At 44.4% G+C, this 21,371-nt stretch overlaps 1 protein-coding gene across 5 annotated transcripts in view; it reads left to right on the top strand.

The window, feature by feature from the left end:
• LOC141082037 (cytidine monophosphate-N-acetylneuraminic acid hydroxylase-like) overlaps nucleotides 1-21,371 on the top strand; it is a 296,760-nt gene that overhangs the window by 99,171 nt on the left and 176,218 nt on the right. The window contains exon 1 of one of the 5 annotated variants that reach the window (XM_073566149.1): nucleotides 3,548-3,567. The exons of the other annotated variants lie outside the window; for them this stretch is intronic. The gene's annotated coding sequence lies outside the window, so the exon portion shown is untranslated. Of the gene's footprint in view, nucleotides 1-3,547; nucleotides 3,568-21,371 lie in introns of those variants that run through there. 5 annotated transcript variants of the gene reach the window in all.

The following is a 21,371-nucleotide window of genomic DNA, read 5'->3' as shown; positions in this document are numbered from 1 at the left end:
TAATGGTGACATTTAGTTACTCTAAGCGTATTATTTGAACATCAGTTGCATTATTTAACCGTATGTTAACATGGTTGGTCAAAAACAAATGAAAGATAAAAATCAAAACTTCAGTTTTGTAAAGAAAATAAAGTAAAGAGTGCACAAGGTTCACTAATTGGTAGTCAGGCATTCTTACATTCTGCACAGAAATAGCTCACATGTGCTTTACATAAATATTTACTATGACTAGAACATGTAATACTTGTTTTATCACACAAAGGTGAACAAATACTGCATCTTTTTTCCTTTTTAGTCTTTTTTCAGTGTTGCTGGAGGTCGTGGATTCGCTTTGTTGAGCATGTTGATGAATATAGTTACTGTAACTATGGCTGCTGTTGCATTCACTTCAGGGTTTTACTTTTCTTCATAAAATAGATAGCATAACAAGTGACTTTCATAATTCTTCCAGAGTCTTCGTTTTCTGCTGTTTATTGGCTTTCAAATCAGGGTTTATTTCACGCCCTAAACCAGAGGTCTCAAACACGCGGCTCGTGGGCCGCATGCGGCCCCTGTGGCAGTCATCTGCGGCCCGCGGTGCACCACATGTCAGTCTCACTCCCTGAGGCAGGTAGAAGGGGGAAGGCAGGGCACGCATTCAGGAGTGCACGATGACTGTGTGTTCTGTGTGCACAGGACCTGGGATGAGGTCACCACAGGAGGGGGAGGAGTCAGGGGTCACATAATCAGGAGCCTCAGTGTATGCAGGACGCTGCTGGTTGCCATGGTGCTGGATGCGGGTAAGTTTATTTGCCAGGTCAGGAGAGGTTTACAGGGTTGGTGTAGCAGAGCTGCGTGTGTACGAGGTGTATGGAGCGGAGACGCATGTGTGCGAGGTGTACGGAGCGGAGCTGCATGTGTATGAGTTGTACAGAGCGGAGCCGCGTGTATACGACGTGTACAGAGCGGAGCCGCGTGCGTACGAGGTGTACAGAGCGGAGCCGCGTGTGTACGAGGTGTACAGAGCGGAGCCGCGTGTGTACGAGATGTACAGAGCGGAGCCGCGTGTGTACGAGGTGTACAGAGCGGAGCCGCGTGTGTACGAGGTGTACGGAGCAGAGACGCGTGTGTGCGAGGTGTATGGAGCGGAGCCGCATGTGTACGAGGAGTATGGAGCGGAGCCGCGTGTGTACGAGGTGTACGGAGCGGAGCTGCGTGTGGACGAGGTGTACGGAGCAGAGGCGCATGTGTACGAGATGTACGGAGCGGAGCCACGTGTACGAGGTGTACAGAGCGGAGCCGGGTGTGTACGAGGTGTATGGAGCGGAGCCGCGTGTGTACGGAGCGGAGCCGAGTGTGTACGAGGTGTACGGAGCGGAGCTGCATGTGTACGAGGACCGAGGTGTAGGGAGCGGAGCCATGTGTGTACGAGGTGTACAGAGAGGAGCTGTGTGTATGAAGTGTACGGAGCGGAGCCGCTTGTGTACGAGGTGTACAGAGAGGAGCTGTGTGTATGAAGTGTACGGAGCGGAAATGTGCATGTATGAGGTGTGCTGAGTGGAGATGCGTGTGTATTTTGGCATGGGGGGACCCCATTAGAAAGTTAGCACCGGGGCCACTGCTCACGCTAGAAGAGAGGAGGAGTGCGTCGCTTTGTAGTGGCTGTGGCCCTGCGTGATGACATCCCTCTGGTGCTGTGTAATGTCATCAAGCCAGCGTGCAGAGAGCAGAGACGTGACTTTTCCCCCATTGCTGGATTTTGCAGGTGACTGTGGCTGTGCTGTTATGAATGGGTCACCGAGGAGGATAGCAGGACCAGGCTTAGCCACCAGAAAACCAGAGAGGTTGGTAACTAAGCGGATTGCAGACCCTTGATCCTATCCACACAACTAGCAGTAGCCGTGTAGCGTACCTACGATGCCCTAGACGCCTCGGCACAGCCGGAGAGCTAACTCAGCCTAAAGCAAGAAAGGTGAAATCTAAACTGCCCCGGAGGAGACCCCAAAGGAATAGATAGCCCCCAAACATATATTGCCGGTGAGACAACATGAAAACACAAAAGCAGGAAGAAAAATAGACTGAGCAAATGATGGGGCCCAAACTGACTGGACAGGACAGGAAAGGAAAGACACTGTCTGCAAACATGCAAAAAACCCTGAAAAATCCAACACGTCTGATGCACAAAAAAACACTGAAGTCACACGACTTTGCCCCCACTATATCAGCACTCTGGTATATACTGAAAGCAAAGCAAAAAGAGACAAATATAACAGGGGACAGAACAAACTGACACAAGCAGTAACATATGGGTGGTGATCCAGCACAGCCCCAGCAGGAGCAAGCTGACCCGCACAAAACCAGATCAAATGTAAAAAGATTAGCAAATGAACCACTTAGCTAAACCATGCAGGAACAGAGCAGGAGACATCAGACCTCAGAAGGCACAGGAAGAAAATCATCAGCAGGGATTGAAGGAAGTTAGCTGTCTTAAATACTTCAGTCAGAAACCTCAGATCTCCAATCATCATCATTATCAGGTGGCAAGCCTCTGTCAATCTGACCAGCTCCACTACCTCCAGTAACCACCAGAGGGAGCCCAGAAAGAGAACTTGCAACACCTCTGCCAATCTGACCAGCTCCACTACCTTCAGTAACCACCAGAGGGAGCCCAGAAATAGAATTCACAACACTGTGCATGTACAGCGAGATGATAGCGCCGGCTCACATGCAGAGCCGACACTATCATCCACTGAGGTAAGCTGTGCTTCACAGCTGACAACCTATTTGAATGGCCATGATCGGTATTAGCACCAATCGCGGCCGTTTAACCCCTTAGATACCGCTATCAATTGTGACAGTATTACGTTTGAAAGGAATGTGGCCCGCCAGCTTAAATTTTTTTATGTGCGGCCCATTTACTCTGCCGAGTTTGAGACCCCTGCCCTAAACAAATGCATTTTAGGCAGATACATCAATAATGTTATAAAATAAAACCATTGGCCACCGATTGGTTTTGCGATTGCATTTGTATGTAGATTTAGCTAATCTAGTGTATCAAATGCCCCTTTGGTGGCGTAATCTAATTTCATCTGCGGCGTTTGTCATCTCGACTACTTACTGCAGTGTAATGATGCATCGTGTTCATCAGAATGACCTGTTTGTTTTTTTGAATGTAAGAAACCACTGTCGTATCTCAAGTAAAGTAAAACAATTGAACTATGAACATTTATTTAACAGCGATACCTTTCAGCAGTTTAGGCTTGCTTTTTCTACAATCCTCAAGATTGTAAGTTTTCTCTTTAGCAATAGTTGCCCCAGTTGGTACAATGAAAAAAGTTGCCACACGTCACATTTTGTCCATATGTTGAATCTGAAACTCACATACCCTGATTCTTTTCAGATTTTTCAGCATTATTGAGCGTATGAACTCCTGCTGTCACAAAGTCTCAATATCTTGCACTTTGTATCCCCCCAGCCTGTCTAGTCACTTCTCACGGCCAAGCCATGAGTCGGAGTGGTCAAGGAGTCCAATGTCAGAAGCCAAGAGGGTACGTCATAAACAGAAGGAAGAGACAAAAGCTTAGTCAGGTAACGTTCCGAGGTCAAAGTACCGGGAGGTTAATGGATCAGAGCTGAAGGGGTTAAACAGGCGGATAGTCAGAACGAAGTCCAAAGTCAGGCAACAGATCAAGCAAACAGAACACAATGCACAGGAAAGCATAGAGCACAAACCTCACAAGATGAATGTATGTTTGGCAGTGGTCTAGGAGAAGCTGCTCAGTTAAGTAGGCATTGCAATTACCCAGGATAGTGAACACCTGAGACAGCCGACGCCTCCCAGTCACAGAATGGCTTGTCGAGCTGTCAATCAACACACTGACAGATTAAAATACTGACAGCTTGAGCATGCCCCTGTACCGGATTGGACGGCCGAGCTGTCAACAACGGCAGCCCACACACCCTGCGGGGTAGAACCATGACACAGCCATGCTCCAGTGATTTTGGTGAGCTGACCTGAGCACCCCCCTGCTGTAAACACGGTTGTTCCTCCTCCCGCCTCCTTCTCCTCCTCATCATCATCCTCCCAAACTGTCCCCTGGCTATACAGTTGGATATCTAGCTGATGTTGGGACAGTAACCCACACTCCAAGCCATGTGTGGACAACAGGCCTGAAAGCGGTGTGAGTTCAGAGAAAAACACTGCACACCTACAAGAAAAATAATGCTTCAGGTGAGTATTTATTTGATGCTGATAGGTGAAGCAGTCGCTGGAAGAAAAGAAAATACAACAACAATAGGAAACAACATGAAGAAATATATACAATACAGTATTTACAGATAAGAGTATTTACAATAAACATCTCCAAAATGTAGGTTGATTCATAAGAAACTGTATTGATGCAACAGGGAAATAAATCCAGAGAGAGGCATCCAAAAACATGGAGAAAGGGTTAAAGAATGGTGGATATGTTCAAGGTACAGAGGTGCTGCTACAACGAGAAATAAAACAAGTGAAAAAAATTGAAAAAAGAAAAAAAAAAGGCATAGCCCTTTCAAAGAAGCATCTTGGGAAAACCAGGTAAGTAGTTTCACCGCAATGAAATATGACATAGAACCTATTAGGTCCTGTAGATAATGATAAAAAAGGAAGCATTAACCGTAATAATGTTGGATGAAAAGGCTTACTGTATATTCTCGTGTATAAGCCGAGATTTTCAGCCCAATTTTTGCAGCTGAAAGTCCCCCTCTTGGCTTATACACGAGTCTTATACCTGGGGGTCGGCGGGGAAGGGGGAGCGGGGTTGTCAGAAATCATACTTACCCCCTCCTGGCGCGGTCTCTGCAGCCCCCCACTTCTCCACGGTCTCCCTTCCTCCCTTCAGCGGTCACGTGGCACCGCTCATTAAACTCATGAATATGCTAATATTCATGAGTTTGATTAGCGGTACCACGTGACTGCTCAAGGAAGGAAGGGAGACCGTGGGAGAACGGGGCTACAGAGACCGCGCCAGGAGGGGGTAAGTATATTCGATATTCACCTGTCCCCGGTCCATTGCTGCTCGCCGCTGTCTGCCGCGTCCTCTGTCAGAGACATTCAGCCAGCAGATGGCGCGGTGACTTGGTAAGTGCGCGCCGTGCCCTCTGTTGTCTGATTGTCACTGACACAGGATATGGCAGACAGCAGCAATGAGCCAGCGGCAACACCGGCACCTGTCCTCTATAGCACGCCGGTGTCTCCGCCTGCTCAGGACCCAGGACCTGGCCCCCAGGGATAAGAGGTGAGTATGTCATTTTTTTGCGGCAGCAGCAATATATGGGGCATAATCTATGGAGCGTCTTATGGGGGCAGCATATGGGGGGCATAATATATGGAGCATCTTATGGGGCAGCATATGGGAGGCATAATCTATGGAGCAAGTTATGGGGGCATAATCTATTAAGCATCTTAGGGGGGCAGCATATGGGGGAATAATATATGGAGCATCTTATGGGGGCATAATCAATGGAGCATCTTATGGGGCAGCATATGGGGGCATAATCTATGGAGCATTTTATGGGGCAGCATATGGGGGCATAATCTTTGGAGCATCTTATTGGGGCATAATCTATGGAGCATCTTATGGGGCCATAACCTTTATGGAGCAGCATAAGGGGCATATTCTATAGAGCATCTTATGGAGCCATTATTAAATTTTGTGCAGCATTATATGGGGTATATTTTGTATGGAGCATCTTATAGGGCCATCATGAACTGTATGGAGCATTATATGGGGCTCCTGATTCAATATGAATATTCAAAAACACTTAACCTACTGATGCCTCAATTAATTTTACGTTTATTGGTATCTATTTTTAGTTCTGAAATTTACCAAGAGCTGCTGCATTTTCCACCCCAGGCTTATACTCGAGTCAATAAGTTTTCCCAGTTTTTTGTTTCAAAATTAGGGGCCTCGGCTTATACGCAAGTATATACGGTATATTTCTAAAGTAGCTTATATGAACAACAGTTGAGTAATAAAGTAGAACATTAGTGTGCAACTTGTAGTAGATGGGAGAATCATACTGTCAGATGAAATCTACACAGCAAAGATGTGGAAGATGGAGGTTAGTAGTTTCCATAACAATGGCTATAAATACCCGCTGAGAGTCAATGCCCAGTGTATGCAATGGGGTCAGGAGGAGCCGGTCTCCAGTTAGTATGGGCTGGCTGGGTAAACATAAGAGTGGTGATAAGAGTTAAATAGCTCCCATGGGAGAGCCAAAGGCGCAGATATTGTAGGAGTGCTGAGTGGTTTTACTTATATTCATTGGTGGGGCAGTGGAGGATGCAGACACTTCAATGTCCCTGGCAGGGTGAGCACTCATAAGAGAGCTCAGGCGAAATGCTGAAGGACGCTCTGTGCAGACTGCAGAGGCAACGTCGCTTAGCAACAAACCTTGTGTGAAATCAGCATGTAAGGCTGTGTGCACACGATGCGGATATCCAGCGGATCCGCAGCGACTTTTTCCGCTCAGAAACGCTGCATATCCGCATTGTGATGTACAGTAGCATTTAAATCAATGGAAAAAAATACCGCTGTGCAAACGCCGCGGATTTTTCCGCGGTACAAAATCCGCAGCATGTTACTTCTTTTGTGCGGTTTTCCACCTCCACAGTCTCCAAATCCGCAGTGGAAAAACGCACAAAAACCGCAAGAAAACCGCATTAAAAATGGAAGAAATCCGCAGGAACAATGCAGGTCATTTGACCTGCGGATTTCTTCAATTCTGTGCGGAAAAATCCGCAGGCCAAAACAGTACGTCTGCACTCAGCCTAATGGAGAAGGGGGCTGGGCATAGTGAGATGAGATTAACCTTGTAAGTCCCTGCAGCATAGTGTGTGATGTGGTGTAAAGAAGAGCACTGGTTGGATTAGGCATAGATAGCTGTGGAATGAAAGACGTTGCCATTAATACAGGGTAAATATGCAATATCAGGCTGTGTTCACACGTAGTGTTTTTTTTGCGCTTTCACGGCAATTTTAAACGTGCGATTTTGCCACGAAGATGCAAAAAAAAAGCATCCCATGCAATCCTATGGGATTCCGCAATGCTGTGCTAATGCGGATTTTTCCGCGGCGGAATCGCTTCATGGAAAAATACGCAGCATGCTCATTAATTTTGCAGAATCGCGGCGATTCCGCACACATAGGAATGCATTGTTCTGCTTACTTTCCGCATGTGGCTGTGCCCACCATGCGAAAAGTAAGCAGAACATTTGTGGATGGTACCCATGGTCCGAAGGAGAGGAGACTGTCCTCCAGGCTCTGGGTACCAGATCCCTGTAAAAAATAGAATTAAAATAAAAAAATCGTCATATTCTCACCTTCTGGTGTCCCTCGCCGCGTCACCAGGCCTAAGCGATGCTCCCGGCAGGTCCCATTCCCAGTGATGCGAGACCGCGACGTCATCAAAGGTCATTGTCGCAATGCATCACTGGGAACGGGACTTGCCGGGAACATTGCAAGGATCGGGAACGCTGCGTGGGATGTCGGAAGCTGAGAAAAACACCATTTTTTATTTTTTTTAATTATTTTTAACATTAGATCTTTTTACTACTGATGCTGCATAGGCCGCCTCAATAGTAAAATGTTGGTCACACTAGTAAAACACTATGTTTGACGAGTGTGACCAACCTGTCAATCAGTTCTCCAAGCAATGCTACAGATCGCTTAGAAAACGCTAGTGTTTTGCAAGCTAATAACGCTTGCAAATCGCTAGTTTTTCCGCTGGAAAATCGTGGATAAGGAGGAAACAGGGACAAAGGGGGGAGGAAATAAAAATAAAGAATAGAAATATGGTAAAAAACTAGAAAAGTATGTAAAAAATAAAAAATTGAAACAAACACCTCAATAATGAAAAAATGGTCTTACTGCCAGGGAATTTCTATGAATACATCGACAAGAACAAGACCTCTGGGGTACAAAGTGTCTAGAGTATATATCCAAAATGTCTCACATTTTTTGAGCAGGCGGATATGGTTACCCCCCCCCTTCTGGGTCTAGGTACTTTGTCAATTATTTGAAATCTCAGTTGAGATATGTTGTGTTTGGCCTCCTTGAAATGAGCCGGTAATGGGAGCCATACCTTCTGTTAGGCGTCTGGGTTCTGCGTCTGCTCTGCAGGAATCCAGAGCCTCACATTCTGCGATCTCCTGCTGTCTATCTACTGCAGAGAAGATTACTTTGCAGCAGACCACTCTAGAGACTAAGTTCCTCTGTGCTCCTACTGGGCATGCTCACGAGGCGATCTCCCATTGGAGATCGGGAGTCATGTGCCCAGGTCCTGCTCCAGATCTCATTGGTCCATCTCGGAGATCTGGAAGGTCCCGCACGGCTATAAAAAGCGTGCATGACCGTTCGGCCATGCGCTAGTATAGACTTTTCAAGCTAATGTGTGAATGGTGATGGATGTATGACTCTGGTGACTGACTCATTTGAAACCCCTTCCCTCTGATATTACGCATGTGGATAGGGAATTAGTGCAGCAGTCAGCGGCAGTCAGTGGCAAGCCTTAGGCCGCTGTGCACACCGCACCTCTACTCTAGCGTCCGACATTGCGCCTACTTCCTAGCTTTGTCGAATAGCGGCCGAGCCCTACGCCACGCTGCAGTTGCAGCCCTCCTTGGCATCCGCAGTAGCCACACCGCACACACTGTGTACCGTGTGTGCATTTCCCTGTGGTCTGTGACACTAACAGGCTCAGCGTTTTTGTATGTTTATGTTGCGGCACCTCTGTGTGTGAGCAGAGCCCGCTTTGCGCGCTTCGGATGAAGTCTAACCCGTGCGCATTATACCGACATATTGTTCGTCTGTCATTACCTAGCAGCGGTGTAACATCCACTGCCCGGTGGACCCTGAGCGGCGAACGCACTTTATTATTTATTTTTATTTAGTGCGTTCCGCCGTTCCTAACACCTTCTCACATCTGATGGTAGATTTGTGACTAGAGATACGATCTCTAATGGCTTGGGTGGTCTCGCCCACATATAGCAAACCACAGGGACACTTAATGAGGTATACCACAAAGTTTGATTCACATGTGAGGAAGTCTCTAATGGGGTAAGATTTGCCCGTATGTGGATGGACGACCTCACTGCCCTTAGTGACATTAGAACAACTCATACAATTGAGACAGGGAAAGGTACCTGTTCTCTTGTGACCTGTCAAGGTCCGTGTGGGTGCTTGGTTGTGACCTACCATGTCGGCCCTAACACAACAGTGGTGGATTTCCAAAGATGGAGATGTTGGGGTAAGCCTTAGTCAGTAAGGTCCAATCTTTGTGAATTAAGTTATGTACTCTTTGCATAGATGGATGATGGCCATGAACAAAAGGGAGTCTAGATGTTTTTTGTGAAGTGATAGAAGCCTGAACCGGATCAGCTAGTGCTCTAGTCATTTCGGAAGCAAGAAGTGTGGATGGGTAATTCCTGGATGAAAATTTGTTAGACATTTCTTGTAGCATAGAGTTTCTAACTGAGGGATTAGAGACAATTCTGGTAACTCTTTTGAATTGAGACCGAGGGAGACTGTTCCTGGTGGATTTGGGATGACAACTGTTGTTTGAGAGAAGATTACTGCAGTCGGTGGGTTTGGTGTAGATATCTGTGGTGAGTCTACCCTGACAGTCTTTAAGTACTTTGGTGTCTAGAAACGTTATCTCATTGATGTTGTGAGAGAGTGTGAATTTAAGTTCCTGTCTGACGCCATTGAGTGTGCTAAAAAATGTCAAGAGACTGTTGAGGTCTCCAAGCCAGACGCAAAAAATATCGTTGATGTAATGATACCACGCTAGAACATGTTCCTGAAACAGTGAATTAGGGTAAATGTGATCACATTCAAATCTGTCCATGTAGAGATTAGCATAAGTGGGCGCTACGTTTGAGCCCATTGCTGTCCAGCAAACTTGGATGTAAAAATCATTTTCAAAACGAAAAAAATTCTCTTTTAAGACAATATTCAAGAGGTCCAAACAAAAATCTTTTAGGTGCGTGTCCATATTAGCCTCGCTAAGAGTTAGTGAGAAAGCCTCCATGCCTTTATTGTGTGTAATGGATGTATACAGGCTAGTAACATCAAATGTGCAAAGAATGCTGGTGGGTGGAATGAAATTGATGTCCCGAATTCTTTTCAGGAAATCACCTGTATCCAAGATAAATGATTTAGTGGTATGGATATGAGGCGTCAGTAGTTTTTATAGACAGATGGATAGTGGGTTGAGAATAGAGTCTGTAGAAGCGACTATGGGACATCTTTGTGGGTTATACAGATCCTTCTGTATTTTGGGGAGAGTGTATAGAACAGGGGTCTCCGGGTGCTGATTGATCAAGTACGTTCTAGTTTTAGCGTCAACTGTCTTGAGCTGTAAATGTTTTGATAGAATGGTGTCAATTTTCTTACGTATCTCAAAGGTGGGGTCACCAAGTGATATCCTATATGTGTTTGTGTCCGAAAGTTGTCTCCTAATTTCCGCGACATACTGGTTTCTGTTCATGACAACGATGGCACCTCCCTTGTCCGCAGGTTTTATAACAATGTTGGTATTCTCCTTCAAGGCGTTTAATGCTTGCTTCTCGACTGTGGTTAGATTGTGGCGGACAGGGAGTAGTCCTATACGTTGGTCATGAATAGTCTGTTTTACATCTCTTTCTAGTAGGTCGACAAATGTCTCAACCGCATGATTGTTTTTTGGGGGCATAAAACTACTTGGGTTTCTCAAACCTAAAGAATCAATTGTGATTAGTGGATGCAAGTCACGAGTGTGAATAGATCCTGGGGTGTTCAATGTGGGGGAAGGGTTATTCTCAAAATATACCTTTAGTCTAATGCTACAATAGAACTGTTGGAGATCTTTTTCTAATGGAAAAGCATCCCATTTATGTGTTGGACAAAAAGATAGACCCATGTTAAGTACCTTAAGTTCTAAAGGAGAGAGTGAGCAGTCAGAGATATTAACAACTAGGTTTGGACTCCTACCTGGACCGAAGGATCATTTGGCGATTCGGATCTCCTCCTCATCGACCGCCATATTGGCGTGCGCTTTGGCCTAAAAAAGAAGTTCTTGAGGTTGGCACCCCACCAGTGTCGCTCCCAGAACCTGGAGGCGAGCCCCCTACAGGTGAGGAGCCTCCGGTGATCGTATATCGCCCTGCATGGCGACGAGGTCTTGTTCAAAACCATCTGGGGGCTTAATCCTCCCATTTGTAGACTCTATTGGTAAGGTAGTCTTCCGTGTCACGCTGGAACTTGGTGCGTTTACTCTCTTCTAAAGTTTTCTGATGTGTTAATAAAGCAGAATCCACCTTTTTTTAACCCCTTTCTGACATCTGACGTACTATCCCGGCCACGGTACCCGGGCCCCTATGACTGGGGACAGGATAGTACGTCATCGCGTTCAGAGGCGCTCCCGGGGGGGAGGGCGCCGCTGATCGCGGCCGGGTGTCAGCTGATTATCACAGCTGACACCCGGCACTATGTGTCAGGGGCGGTCACGGACCGCCCCCGGCTTGTTAACCCCTGGCACACTGCGATCAAACATGATCACAGTGTAACGGGGTTTAGAGAAGCATCGGCAGGGAGGGAGCTCCCTCCGTGCTTTCCTGAGACCCCCAGCGCAGCGCGATGTGCAGCGCTGCTCTGGGGGCCTCCTTCCCTGCAGGTCCCCGGATCCAATATGGCTGCGGGGGCCTTCGGGGGCCTGCAGGGAGGCGGCTTCCTCAGTGCCTGTAGAGAGCAGGCAGTGAGGAAGCCTCTGCAGCGCCTGTCAGATCGCTGATCTGACACAGCGCTGTGTGAAGTGCCAGATCAGCGATCTGACTCATGACAGTGATGTCCCCCCTGGGACAATGTAACAATGTAATAAAGTAAAAAAAAGTGTAAAAATAATTTATGAAAAAAAAAAAATTGCTAAAACAAAAATATTCCCTAATAAATTCATTTTTTGGAAATTAAAAAAACAAAACAATAAATGTACACATATTTAGTTTCACCACGTCCATAACAACCCGCCCTATAAAATTGTCCCATTAGTTAACCCCTTTAGCAAACCCCTTAAAAAAAAAAATAAAAACAAAGCAAAAAGCAATACTTTATCATCATACCGCTGACCAAAAAGTGCAATAAAGCGCGATCAAAATGACGGCTATAAATAACTAAATAACCATGGTACCGCTGAAAACATCATCTTGTCCCGCAAAAAAACGAGCTGCCATACAGCATCATCAGTGAAAAACATAAAAATACGACAATAAATGAGGTATTGCTGTAATCGTACTGACCCGAAGAATAAAACCGCTTTATCAATTTTACCACACGCGGAACGGTGTAAACGCACCCCCCAAAAGAAATTCATAAAATGCTTGCTTTTGTTCATTCTGCATCCCAAAAATAGGAATAAAAAGCGATCAAAAAATGTAACATGCCCGAAAATGGTACCAATAAAAACATCAATTCTTTCCGCAAAAAATAAGACCCCACATGACTCAGTGGGTCAAAATATGGAAAAATTATAGTTCTCAAAATGTGGTGATGCATAAACTATTTTTACAATAAAAAGCGTCTTTTAGCATGTGACAGCTGCCAAACATAAAAACCCGCCATAAATAGTAAATCAACCCCCCCTTTATCACCCCCTTAGTTAGGGAAAAATACTAAAATTTAAAAAAAAAAGTATTTATTTCCATTTTCCCATTAGGGTTAGGGTTAGGGCTAGGGTTAGGGCTGAGATTAGGGTTAGGGGTGTGTTGAGGTTAGGGTTGGAGTTAGAATTGGGGGGTTTCCACTGTTTAGGCACATAAGGTGCTCTCCAAACGCAACATGGCATCTGATCTCAATTCCAGCCAATTCTGCGTTGAAAAAGTCAAACGGTGCTCCTTCCCTTCCAAGCTCTGCCATGCACCCAAACAGTGGTTTACCCTCACATATGGGGTATCAGCATACTCAGGACAAATTGCACAATAACTTATTGGAAAATAAAAAATTGGTTGCAAAAATATCATTTTTGTGGAAAAAAAATATGATTTTTTATTTTCACGCTCGGGCGTTATAAACTTCTGTGAAGCACTTGGGGGTTCAAAGTGCTTACCACACATCTAGATAAGTTCCTTGGGGGTCTAGTTTCCAAAATGGGGTCACTTGTGAGGAGTTTCAACAGTTTAGGCACATCAGAGGCTCTCCAAACGCGACATGACACCCGCAGACCATTCCATCAAAGTGTGCATTCCAAAACGTCACTACTTCCCTTCCAAGCCCTGACGTGTGCCCATACAGTAGTTTTCACCCACATATGGGGTATCAGCGTACTCAAGACAAATTGGACAACAACTTTTGGGGTCCAATTTCTCCTGTTACCCTTGGGAAAATAAAAAAATTGGGGACTAAAAGATCATGTTTGTTGAAAAAATATGATTTTTTTTATTTTCACGCCAGGGCGTTATAAACTTCTGTGAAGCCCTTGGGGGTTCAAAGTGCTCACCACACATCTAGGTAAGTTCCTTGGGGGTCTAGTTTCCAAATGGGGTCACGTGTGGGGGGGTTTCCACTGTTTAGGCACATCAGGGGCTTTCCAAACATGACATGTCATCCAATCAGAATTCCAGCCAATTTTGCATTGAAAAAGTCAAACGGCGCTCCTTCCCTTGTGAGCTCTGCCATGCACCAAAACAGTGGTTCCCCCCCACATATCAGGTATCAGCGTACTCAGGACAAATTGCACAATAACTTTTACCATCCAATTTCTCCTGCTACCCTTGATAAAATAAAAAAAATTGGACCTGAAATAATTTTTTTGTGAAAAAAAGGTAAATGTTCATTTTTTTTTAAAACATTCAAAAAATCCTGTGAAGCACCTTAAGGGTTAATAAACTTTTTGAATGTGGTTTTGAGTACCTTGAGGGGTGCAGTTTTTAGAATGGTATCACTTTTGGGTATTTTCTATCATATAGACCCCCTCAAAGTGACTTCAAATGTGATGTGGTCAGTAAAAATAAAATGGTGTTGCAAAAATGAGAAATCACTGGTCAAATTTTAACCCTTATAACTTCCTAACAAAAAGAAATTTTGGTTCCAAAATTGTGCTGATGTAAAGTAAACATGTGGGAAATGTTATTTATTAAGTTTTTTGTGTGCCATATCTCTGTGATTTAAGGGCATAAAAATTCAAAGTTGGAAAATTGCAAAATTTTCAAAATTTTCGCCAAATTTCCGTTTTTTTTCACAAATAAATGCTAGTATTATCAATGAAATTTTACCACTAACATGAATTACAATATGTATGTCACGAGAAAACAGTGTCAGAATCACCGGGATCCATGGAAGCGTTCCAGAGTCATTACCTCATGAAGGGGACAGTGGTCAGAATTGTAAAAATTGTCCCGGTCATGAACGTGCAAACCACCCTTGGGGGTAAAGGGGTTAAGGTACTAAAGTCCATAGTACTTAGAGTAGAGGTTAGTTGGGTTTCAATCGTTGTAATTTTCTCTTCTGTCTCCTTGATTGTTTCTTGAAGAAATTCTATCTTTAGCAAGATGATGTCAAATGAAAATTTATTGAGAATCTTCTGAAAGGTAGTACAATATTTTTCGCTATCGGAAAAAAGGGTGGGTCGTAGATTACTACGGAGACCACGCGGAATCTTGCCTTGTCTGTGTTATTCTCCTAGGGTCTCGCAATGCAGGTCATAGGCAACCATTCTTTTTCCCAGTCCCTTGTTTTGATGTCTCTACTGGGAACGTGAAGAAAATCTGTTCCAGATCTTATTCTGGATAGGATTGTAAATCCTGCAGCATCATCATACATATGGGTTTCCGACGACATGTATGATTGGTCGGTGCTGATAACCAAAAATAAGCAGCAGTAGGAAGAACAAAAATGGTTAGCACTCGATTTTTTGGGAAACGGTGCTAGTGAAAGGAACCCGAGGTCCCATAAGCATAAGTTCAGAGAAAATCACTGCACACGTACAAGAAAAATAATGCTTCAGGTGAGTATTTATTTGATGCTGATAGGTGAAGCGACAATTTAAACGACGTTTTGGCCAGTTATTGCACTTTATGATATAGTCGCTGGAAAAAAACAAAATACAACAACAATAAGAAAAAACATAGAGAAATATATACAATATTTACAGATAAGAGTATTTACAATAAACATCTCCAAAATGTAGGTTGATTCATAAGAAACTGTATTGATGCGACAGGGAAATATATCCAGAGAGAGGCATCCAAAAACATGGAGAAAGGGTTAAAGAATGGCGGATATGTTCAAGGTACAGAGGTGTTGCTACAATGAGAAATGATGGAGAAAGGGTTAAAGAATGGCGGATATGTTCAGGGTACAGAGGTGTTGCTACAACAAGAAATGAAAAAAAGTGAAAAAAAAAAAAAAAAAAAAAAAAAAGGCATACCCCTTTCAAAAAAGCATCATGGAAAAACCAGGTAAGTAGTGTCACCACAATGAAATATGACAGCGTCTATTAGGTCCTGCAGATGACAAAAAATGAAGCATTAACCGTAATAATGTTGGAGGAAAAGACTTATATTTCTGAAGTAGCTTATATGAACAAGAGTTGAGTAATCAAATAGAACATTAGTGTGCAACGTGTAGTAGATGGGAGAATCATTATATGAAAAGAGCAAGCGGGCGCTATCACAACAGTAATAATTAGAGTCTATATTCACTGGGGGATCTCTTGCATGACATATATAGAAGCCAAAAAGAGGAAAAGAATCATGCAAATAAATAGGATCACCACACAGTATCAATAGGTACAAACTTAGAGCAAATTTTATTAATGACAAGCCAAAAAACAGCACACATTTAAAAACATTTAAAACATCCAAAAGATCATAAATGGACTCTCCAAAAGATGACAGAATATAACATAATAGATTTTAATATATCAGTAGACCGCAAATGCTGAAAGTGCACAGAGAAAAATAACTCTGAATAAATGCTGCTAGCATATAACCACCAATCTTAGATTATAAACCAGTGTAGCCCCCATATATGGAGCATGCAGTGCAAAAGTTAAACTCTGATTATTACCATAAGCCAAACGGCTGATTGCCACAAGAAAGGGGTTAATAGTAAATACACAATGATGCCCAATGCATCCTGAATGCTGGGCTACAGAAGCTGAATACGCCACCCCGTATAATAATGATTAGGGGAACCAGTCAGTCGTCCCGTCATCTGAATAACAGCGGTGCGGTCAGTGGTGATGTTAAGAGTCCATGAGAGAAACCCATGCGTATCGACACTTCTAAGTGTCTTTTTCAAGGTCACCTTGAAAAAGACACTTAGAAGTGTCGATACGCGTGGGTTTCTCTCATGGACTCTTAACATCACCACTGACCGCACCGCTGTTAGTCAGATGACGGGACGACTGACTGGTTCCCCTAATCACTATTATACGGGGTGGCGTATTCAGCTTCTGTAGCCCAGCATTCAGGATGCATTGGGCATCATTGTGTATTTACTATTAACCCCTTTCTTGTGGCAATCAGCCGTTTGGCTTATGGTTCCCCTAATCTGGCTAGGCCCAGAGCTTCTATGAGATTTCGCACATTATCGCACACCAACAGGTCGGGCTTGAGGTTCACCAGCACCAACCACTCATCTGCCTACTGTTTGATCACAGTCCAGAGCTCCTGCATGTTGTGAGGTTTGTCCCCAAATAGAGGAGTTTAAGAACTGCCTGCTGTCATTTCCCACAGTGGGCAGGGAGATGTAATGTTCATGGCCGTGCTTACTGGTCTATGTATACATGGTTATATGGACCTTGCCACTGATGGTGTTGCTTAGTGCACACTTAATTTGGGGTGCACCATGTACTTTTTCCCTCCTGGAAAAGTAGTGGTAACTATGAACAACATACTGAGGGACAGGCACCGCCATCAGTTTTTCAAAACTGTCCACCTCCACCAGAAAGAATGGCAGCATTTCATAGGCCAGAAATTTTGAAATGCTGTCATTCAGGATCATGGCTCATGGGTGGCTCAAGAGGGGATCTCCTCTTTCTCTCGAGGATTTGGAGGATGAAAAGTCAGACACTTCCATGGGATGGTGCGGAGATGCTCAGTGACACTGGTGGTGGTGGTTATCACATCCTCTCTATGCGGGGACGCAGGTGACAATGTTGATTGTGATGTGGAAGAGGCCAAGACTGCAGCAGAAGAGGGAGCAGGAGGAGATTCAGATCTGTCATGCTTTTTAAGGTGGGTACTCGACTGCATCTCATTCTTTGGAATTCAGATGACTCGTCATATAGGTGGTGCCCAGGTTCAGCAGCATGGTGGGCAGTAGCAGCTGACATACTGGCTAGGGGCTACCCGCTGTTTCTGTGCACTATGCTCCCTCTTTTGCTGTGCTGCTGATGAAGCATAGCCACTTCCTCTTCCTCTGAACTACACACGTCACTAGGATGGTCTGCGCTCCATGTGGGGTCTAGGACCTCATCATCCCGATATCATCTACCAGTGACTCCTCAATGTTGCCTTCCTTGCCAGTCTGGACACTGCAAAAAGATGCAGTTGACAACTGTTTCATCATCATCTTACGTGTGCTAAGGTGGTCCACTGACCATGTGCACTAACCCTCCCACATACTCATGCTCCAACCTAACAAGTTGTTAGGCATCAGTGCACTCATTCTCTTCCACTTCTGGAGCAGGGGCACGTGGATGGGCCACTGAACCACCGCCAGTGGAGTCACACACAGTGGCTTAAAGGGCAGTACTCCCACAGGCAGGGGCGTGCAGAGTACACAAAGTGGCTTAAAGGACAGTATTCCCATAGGCAGGGGGATTCAAAGTACACACAGCGGTTTAAAGGACAGTACTCCCATAGGCAGGGATGCAGAATACACACAGCAGCCTTTAGCACAGTATTAGAACAGTACTACTAAAGATATGGGTTGCATAGTACACACAGCATTTTTTGCAGAGTGTGTAACAAGGTGGCATGAGGTGGTAGTCATAGGCAAGTCCACTGGATCACAGTCAGTTTTCACCCCAGCCCCTTGCACATGAAAGGGCAGTTCTAGCCCCAGCCTTAGGTCACAGTTGGTTACCTCAAAGTTACGGCTGCTCTCCATGTTGAAACGGCATCCTCTGGATGCACAACACATCACACGTTGTAGGGCTCAACAGTGGCAACTTGTATTTAATAAAGGTGATGAAGAAAATAAGGTACAATTCCTAAGCTGTCTCTATGTCCAGCAACAGCTGCAAAAGGCCAGGCAATAAATCCCAGTAAGCTCTCCGGAGCTAAAGTCTCTGGCAGGGGCACACACGCAGTTCTTGTGCCCCAATAGTCCCCTGGCAGCTCTGTCCCCTCCACGGGTATGGCAACCTCCCAGCAGGGGAGCACACCCTGCCACGGGCCAGCGTGCCCGGTCACTGACTGCAGACAGGGACTTCCTTTCTGCTTGGAGGCTGCTTGCTCAGCCCACTAACTTAGCTCTATACTACAGACATAACATTAGGACAAGTCAAACACAGCACATACAATAATACATATATTGAACGTTACAAGATTATACACACAAATAACCACATGCAGGGAAGAAGAGAGGGGAGGCAGATGAGGGTCTCTGCCACCTCCTTACAAGTGTGCAGTCACTATCTGTCCATCACTCCGTCTTCATCCTATCCCTGCACTAATGAGAGCATAATGGAGCCAGCACTCTTGATCCAGCCTTTATACAGGCTTTGTTACGTGCTGCGCCGGTCAATACTTAACATAGTGGTGATGGCTACGGAAGTGCCACAGACAGTCAAAAATCTTGTTGATTGGCTGTGCTGCAGCCTTTCAACGAGCTTTATTAGACTGACAAACCTGAACAGGAAACCGGACATTCATTGAAAAGTTTGTGTTCGGGGTTTCCAGTTCTGGTTCGCTCATCCCTATTAGCAGTTTATACATTGATCATCAAACTCACACATGGGAAAGTTGGCGAAGTACTCTGATAGTTGTTCACCCTTAAACAGAATCTGTCAGCAGGACTTCACACCGCAAAATATCTATATGCTTATGTAGTTCTTTCAAGCAAAGAGCAGAAATGCCTTTATATGGGTTTGTTACTGTTGCTGAGAAGTCAGTGTTTGATTTGCTATGCATATTTCTATGGTAGATCTGAAGCCTCCATCACGCCAGCTCTATTCCCGCCCAGTGCCTTTTCCTCATGTTTGACTGAGATCCTTCGTACTGTAAGGCCATGTGCACACGATGCAGATTTGCAGCGTTTCCGCAGCGGATTTTACCGCGCAGAAACGTTGCATATCAGCATTGTGATGTACAGTACCTTTAAAATGAATGAAAAAAAAAAAATGCTGTGCAGACGCTGCGGATTTTTCCACGCGGTTTTCCTGCGGTACAAAATCCGCAGCATGTTACTTCTTTTGTGCGGTTTTCTATCTCCCCTGTCACCAAATCCGCAGGGGGAAGACCGCAATGGAAAACCGCACAAAAACCGCATGAAAACCGCGTGAAAAATGGAAGAAATCCGCAGGAAAAATGCAGGTCATTTGACCTGCGGTTTTCTTCCATTCTGCACGGAAAAATCCGCAGGGCTCAAAACCCCGTCTGCACTCAGCCTAAGACTTCAGGTAAAGGAGCCATCAGTCAAGCAGGGGGAGACGGTGCTGTGAGGGGGAATAGAGCTGGAGGGACAGAGGCTTCAGTTCTATTATAACAATTTGCAAATGAATTTAAACAGTGATTTCTGAACTTGTCTTTGAGAGCTACATGTGCATAGAAATAGTTTGGGGTTGCAATTCCATTGACACATGGCTAGAAATATCTGCTGCAAAAGTAGAGGTGAAGTCAGAAAAAAAGCTAATGGTTATCACTAGAAGAACAATCATTATGCAATTACATATATTGATACACATATAAGACAGAATTCAGCAACAGCACTCAAGGACAGGTCAGGATAAGCAAAATACACTATAGTAACGATATTTTCTCAATATGTGGCAACAGTTTAAGATTAGATTCTGCTTACGGAAATATAGACTGCTGGGAGTCGGACAGATGTCATCTGTGTATTAGTTGTTACGAAAAGCAGCCACAGACTACAGCAGTTTATTGCTGCCTTTTGGATGTACAGTGGGTACGGAAAGTATTCAGACCCCTTTAAATTTTTCATTCTTTGTTTCATTGTGTTGATTTCTATGGATTCTGCCACACTAGGGTGTGGCCCGTCTTAATTCTCTGGCAGAGATTTTACGTGCACGAAGAAAAGAATACACAAGACAAGGTGTATCATGTCAATATGATTCTTCTCTATCTTTAATCCAAGGTGTACAGTTTTTATAATAGAAATCATTGTGTTACATCATGGGTGCATTTCCAAATTACTGTTTACCCCAAATAGTAAATTAGTATTGATCTCGTGGGATCTCATATGTTCCCATATCGCTACATAATCATTATGTACATAATTATTGTTTTCTAGCCCGATCCACCCTAGTCCACCCAGTCCACCCAGTATTGCATGAAGCCTAGTTGGGTTATACAATACAGAAACAATTCTCAGAAAATCAGAAGTATCTTAAAGCAACATGATCCCAATACTCAGCAAAGCGTCTATATAGTGGTACAGTTTTGATTCTTGTATATATTCATATGCCATATATTCTCCCCTTAACAGTCCCTCCTTTGGAAATATGCAAAATCAAAATCCTAATCTCGTCGAACCTATCGATCTGTCCTCCCGGCCTACCTATCTCAACAATGCTGGAACCTAGCTAACTAATCTTCACCGTATATACGAGACGACCCATCTCTAGTAGATGGACCCCCTCCTAACGGACTTTGCACAGGAGGAAGTCAGATCCTGGACTTTCCCTCGTTGGTTTGCTTCAGGCAGGCATATTCCGGAGGTGGATATGTCATTCTTCTCATGGGTTCATAGGAGTATCTTTCATATAGGGATCTTCAAAGTCGGCATGCATAGTCATTACTGTGGTTTCCATGGTCATCATCATCATTTTCTTAAGGCATGGAGCTATGCAGCATAGAATTAAGGAAAATATGATCAAAGGACATAAAATAACTATTGCAAACTTAATGGGTCAATAATTGCCTTTATGGCATCCCCAGTGTATTTTATAGGCCGTTGTTGATTATTGTATAAATAGTTTATCCGCTTTGCATTCTTATTTACGGGGATGGTGGTTTAAACACAACTATTGTCTCGTTCTTGACTTTGAATTTGTCAAGTGCTCCCTGTGTGCCCCCACTGGTATCTATGCTTCTTAGCCAAAATTTACCTTTTGTGTCACCATTTTCCCTCCCAAGTTTAGTACTTGAGCCTAGTACATATAACCCTTGGTCATTCTCTGAGGGGTTGT

Source organism: Dendrobates tinctorius, unplaced genomic scaffold (genome assembly GCF_039654945.1).
Source record: "Dendrobates tinctorius isolate UK_male_01 unplaced genomic scaffold, ASM3965494v1 ptg000004l, whole genome shotgun sequence".
Classification (NCBI taxonomy): domain Eukaryota; kingdom Metazoa; phylum Chordata; class Amphibia; order Anura; family Dendrobatidae; genus Dendrobates; species Dendrobates tinctorius.
This window is presented reverse-complemented; position numbering and strand designations above follow the sequence as displayed.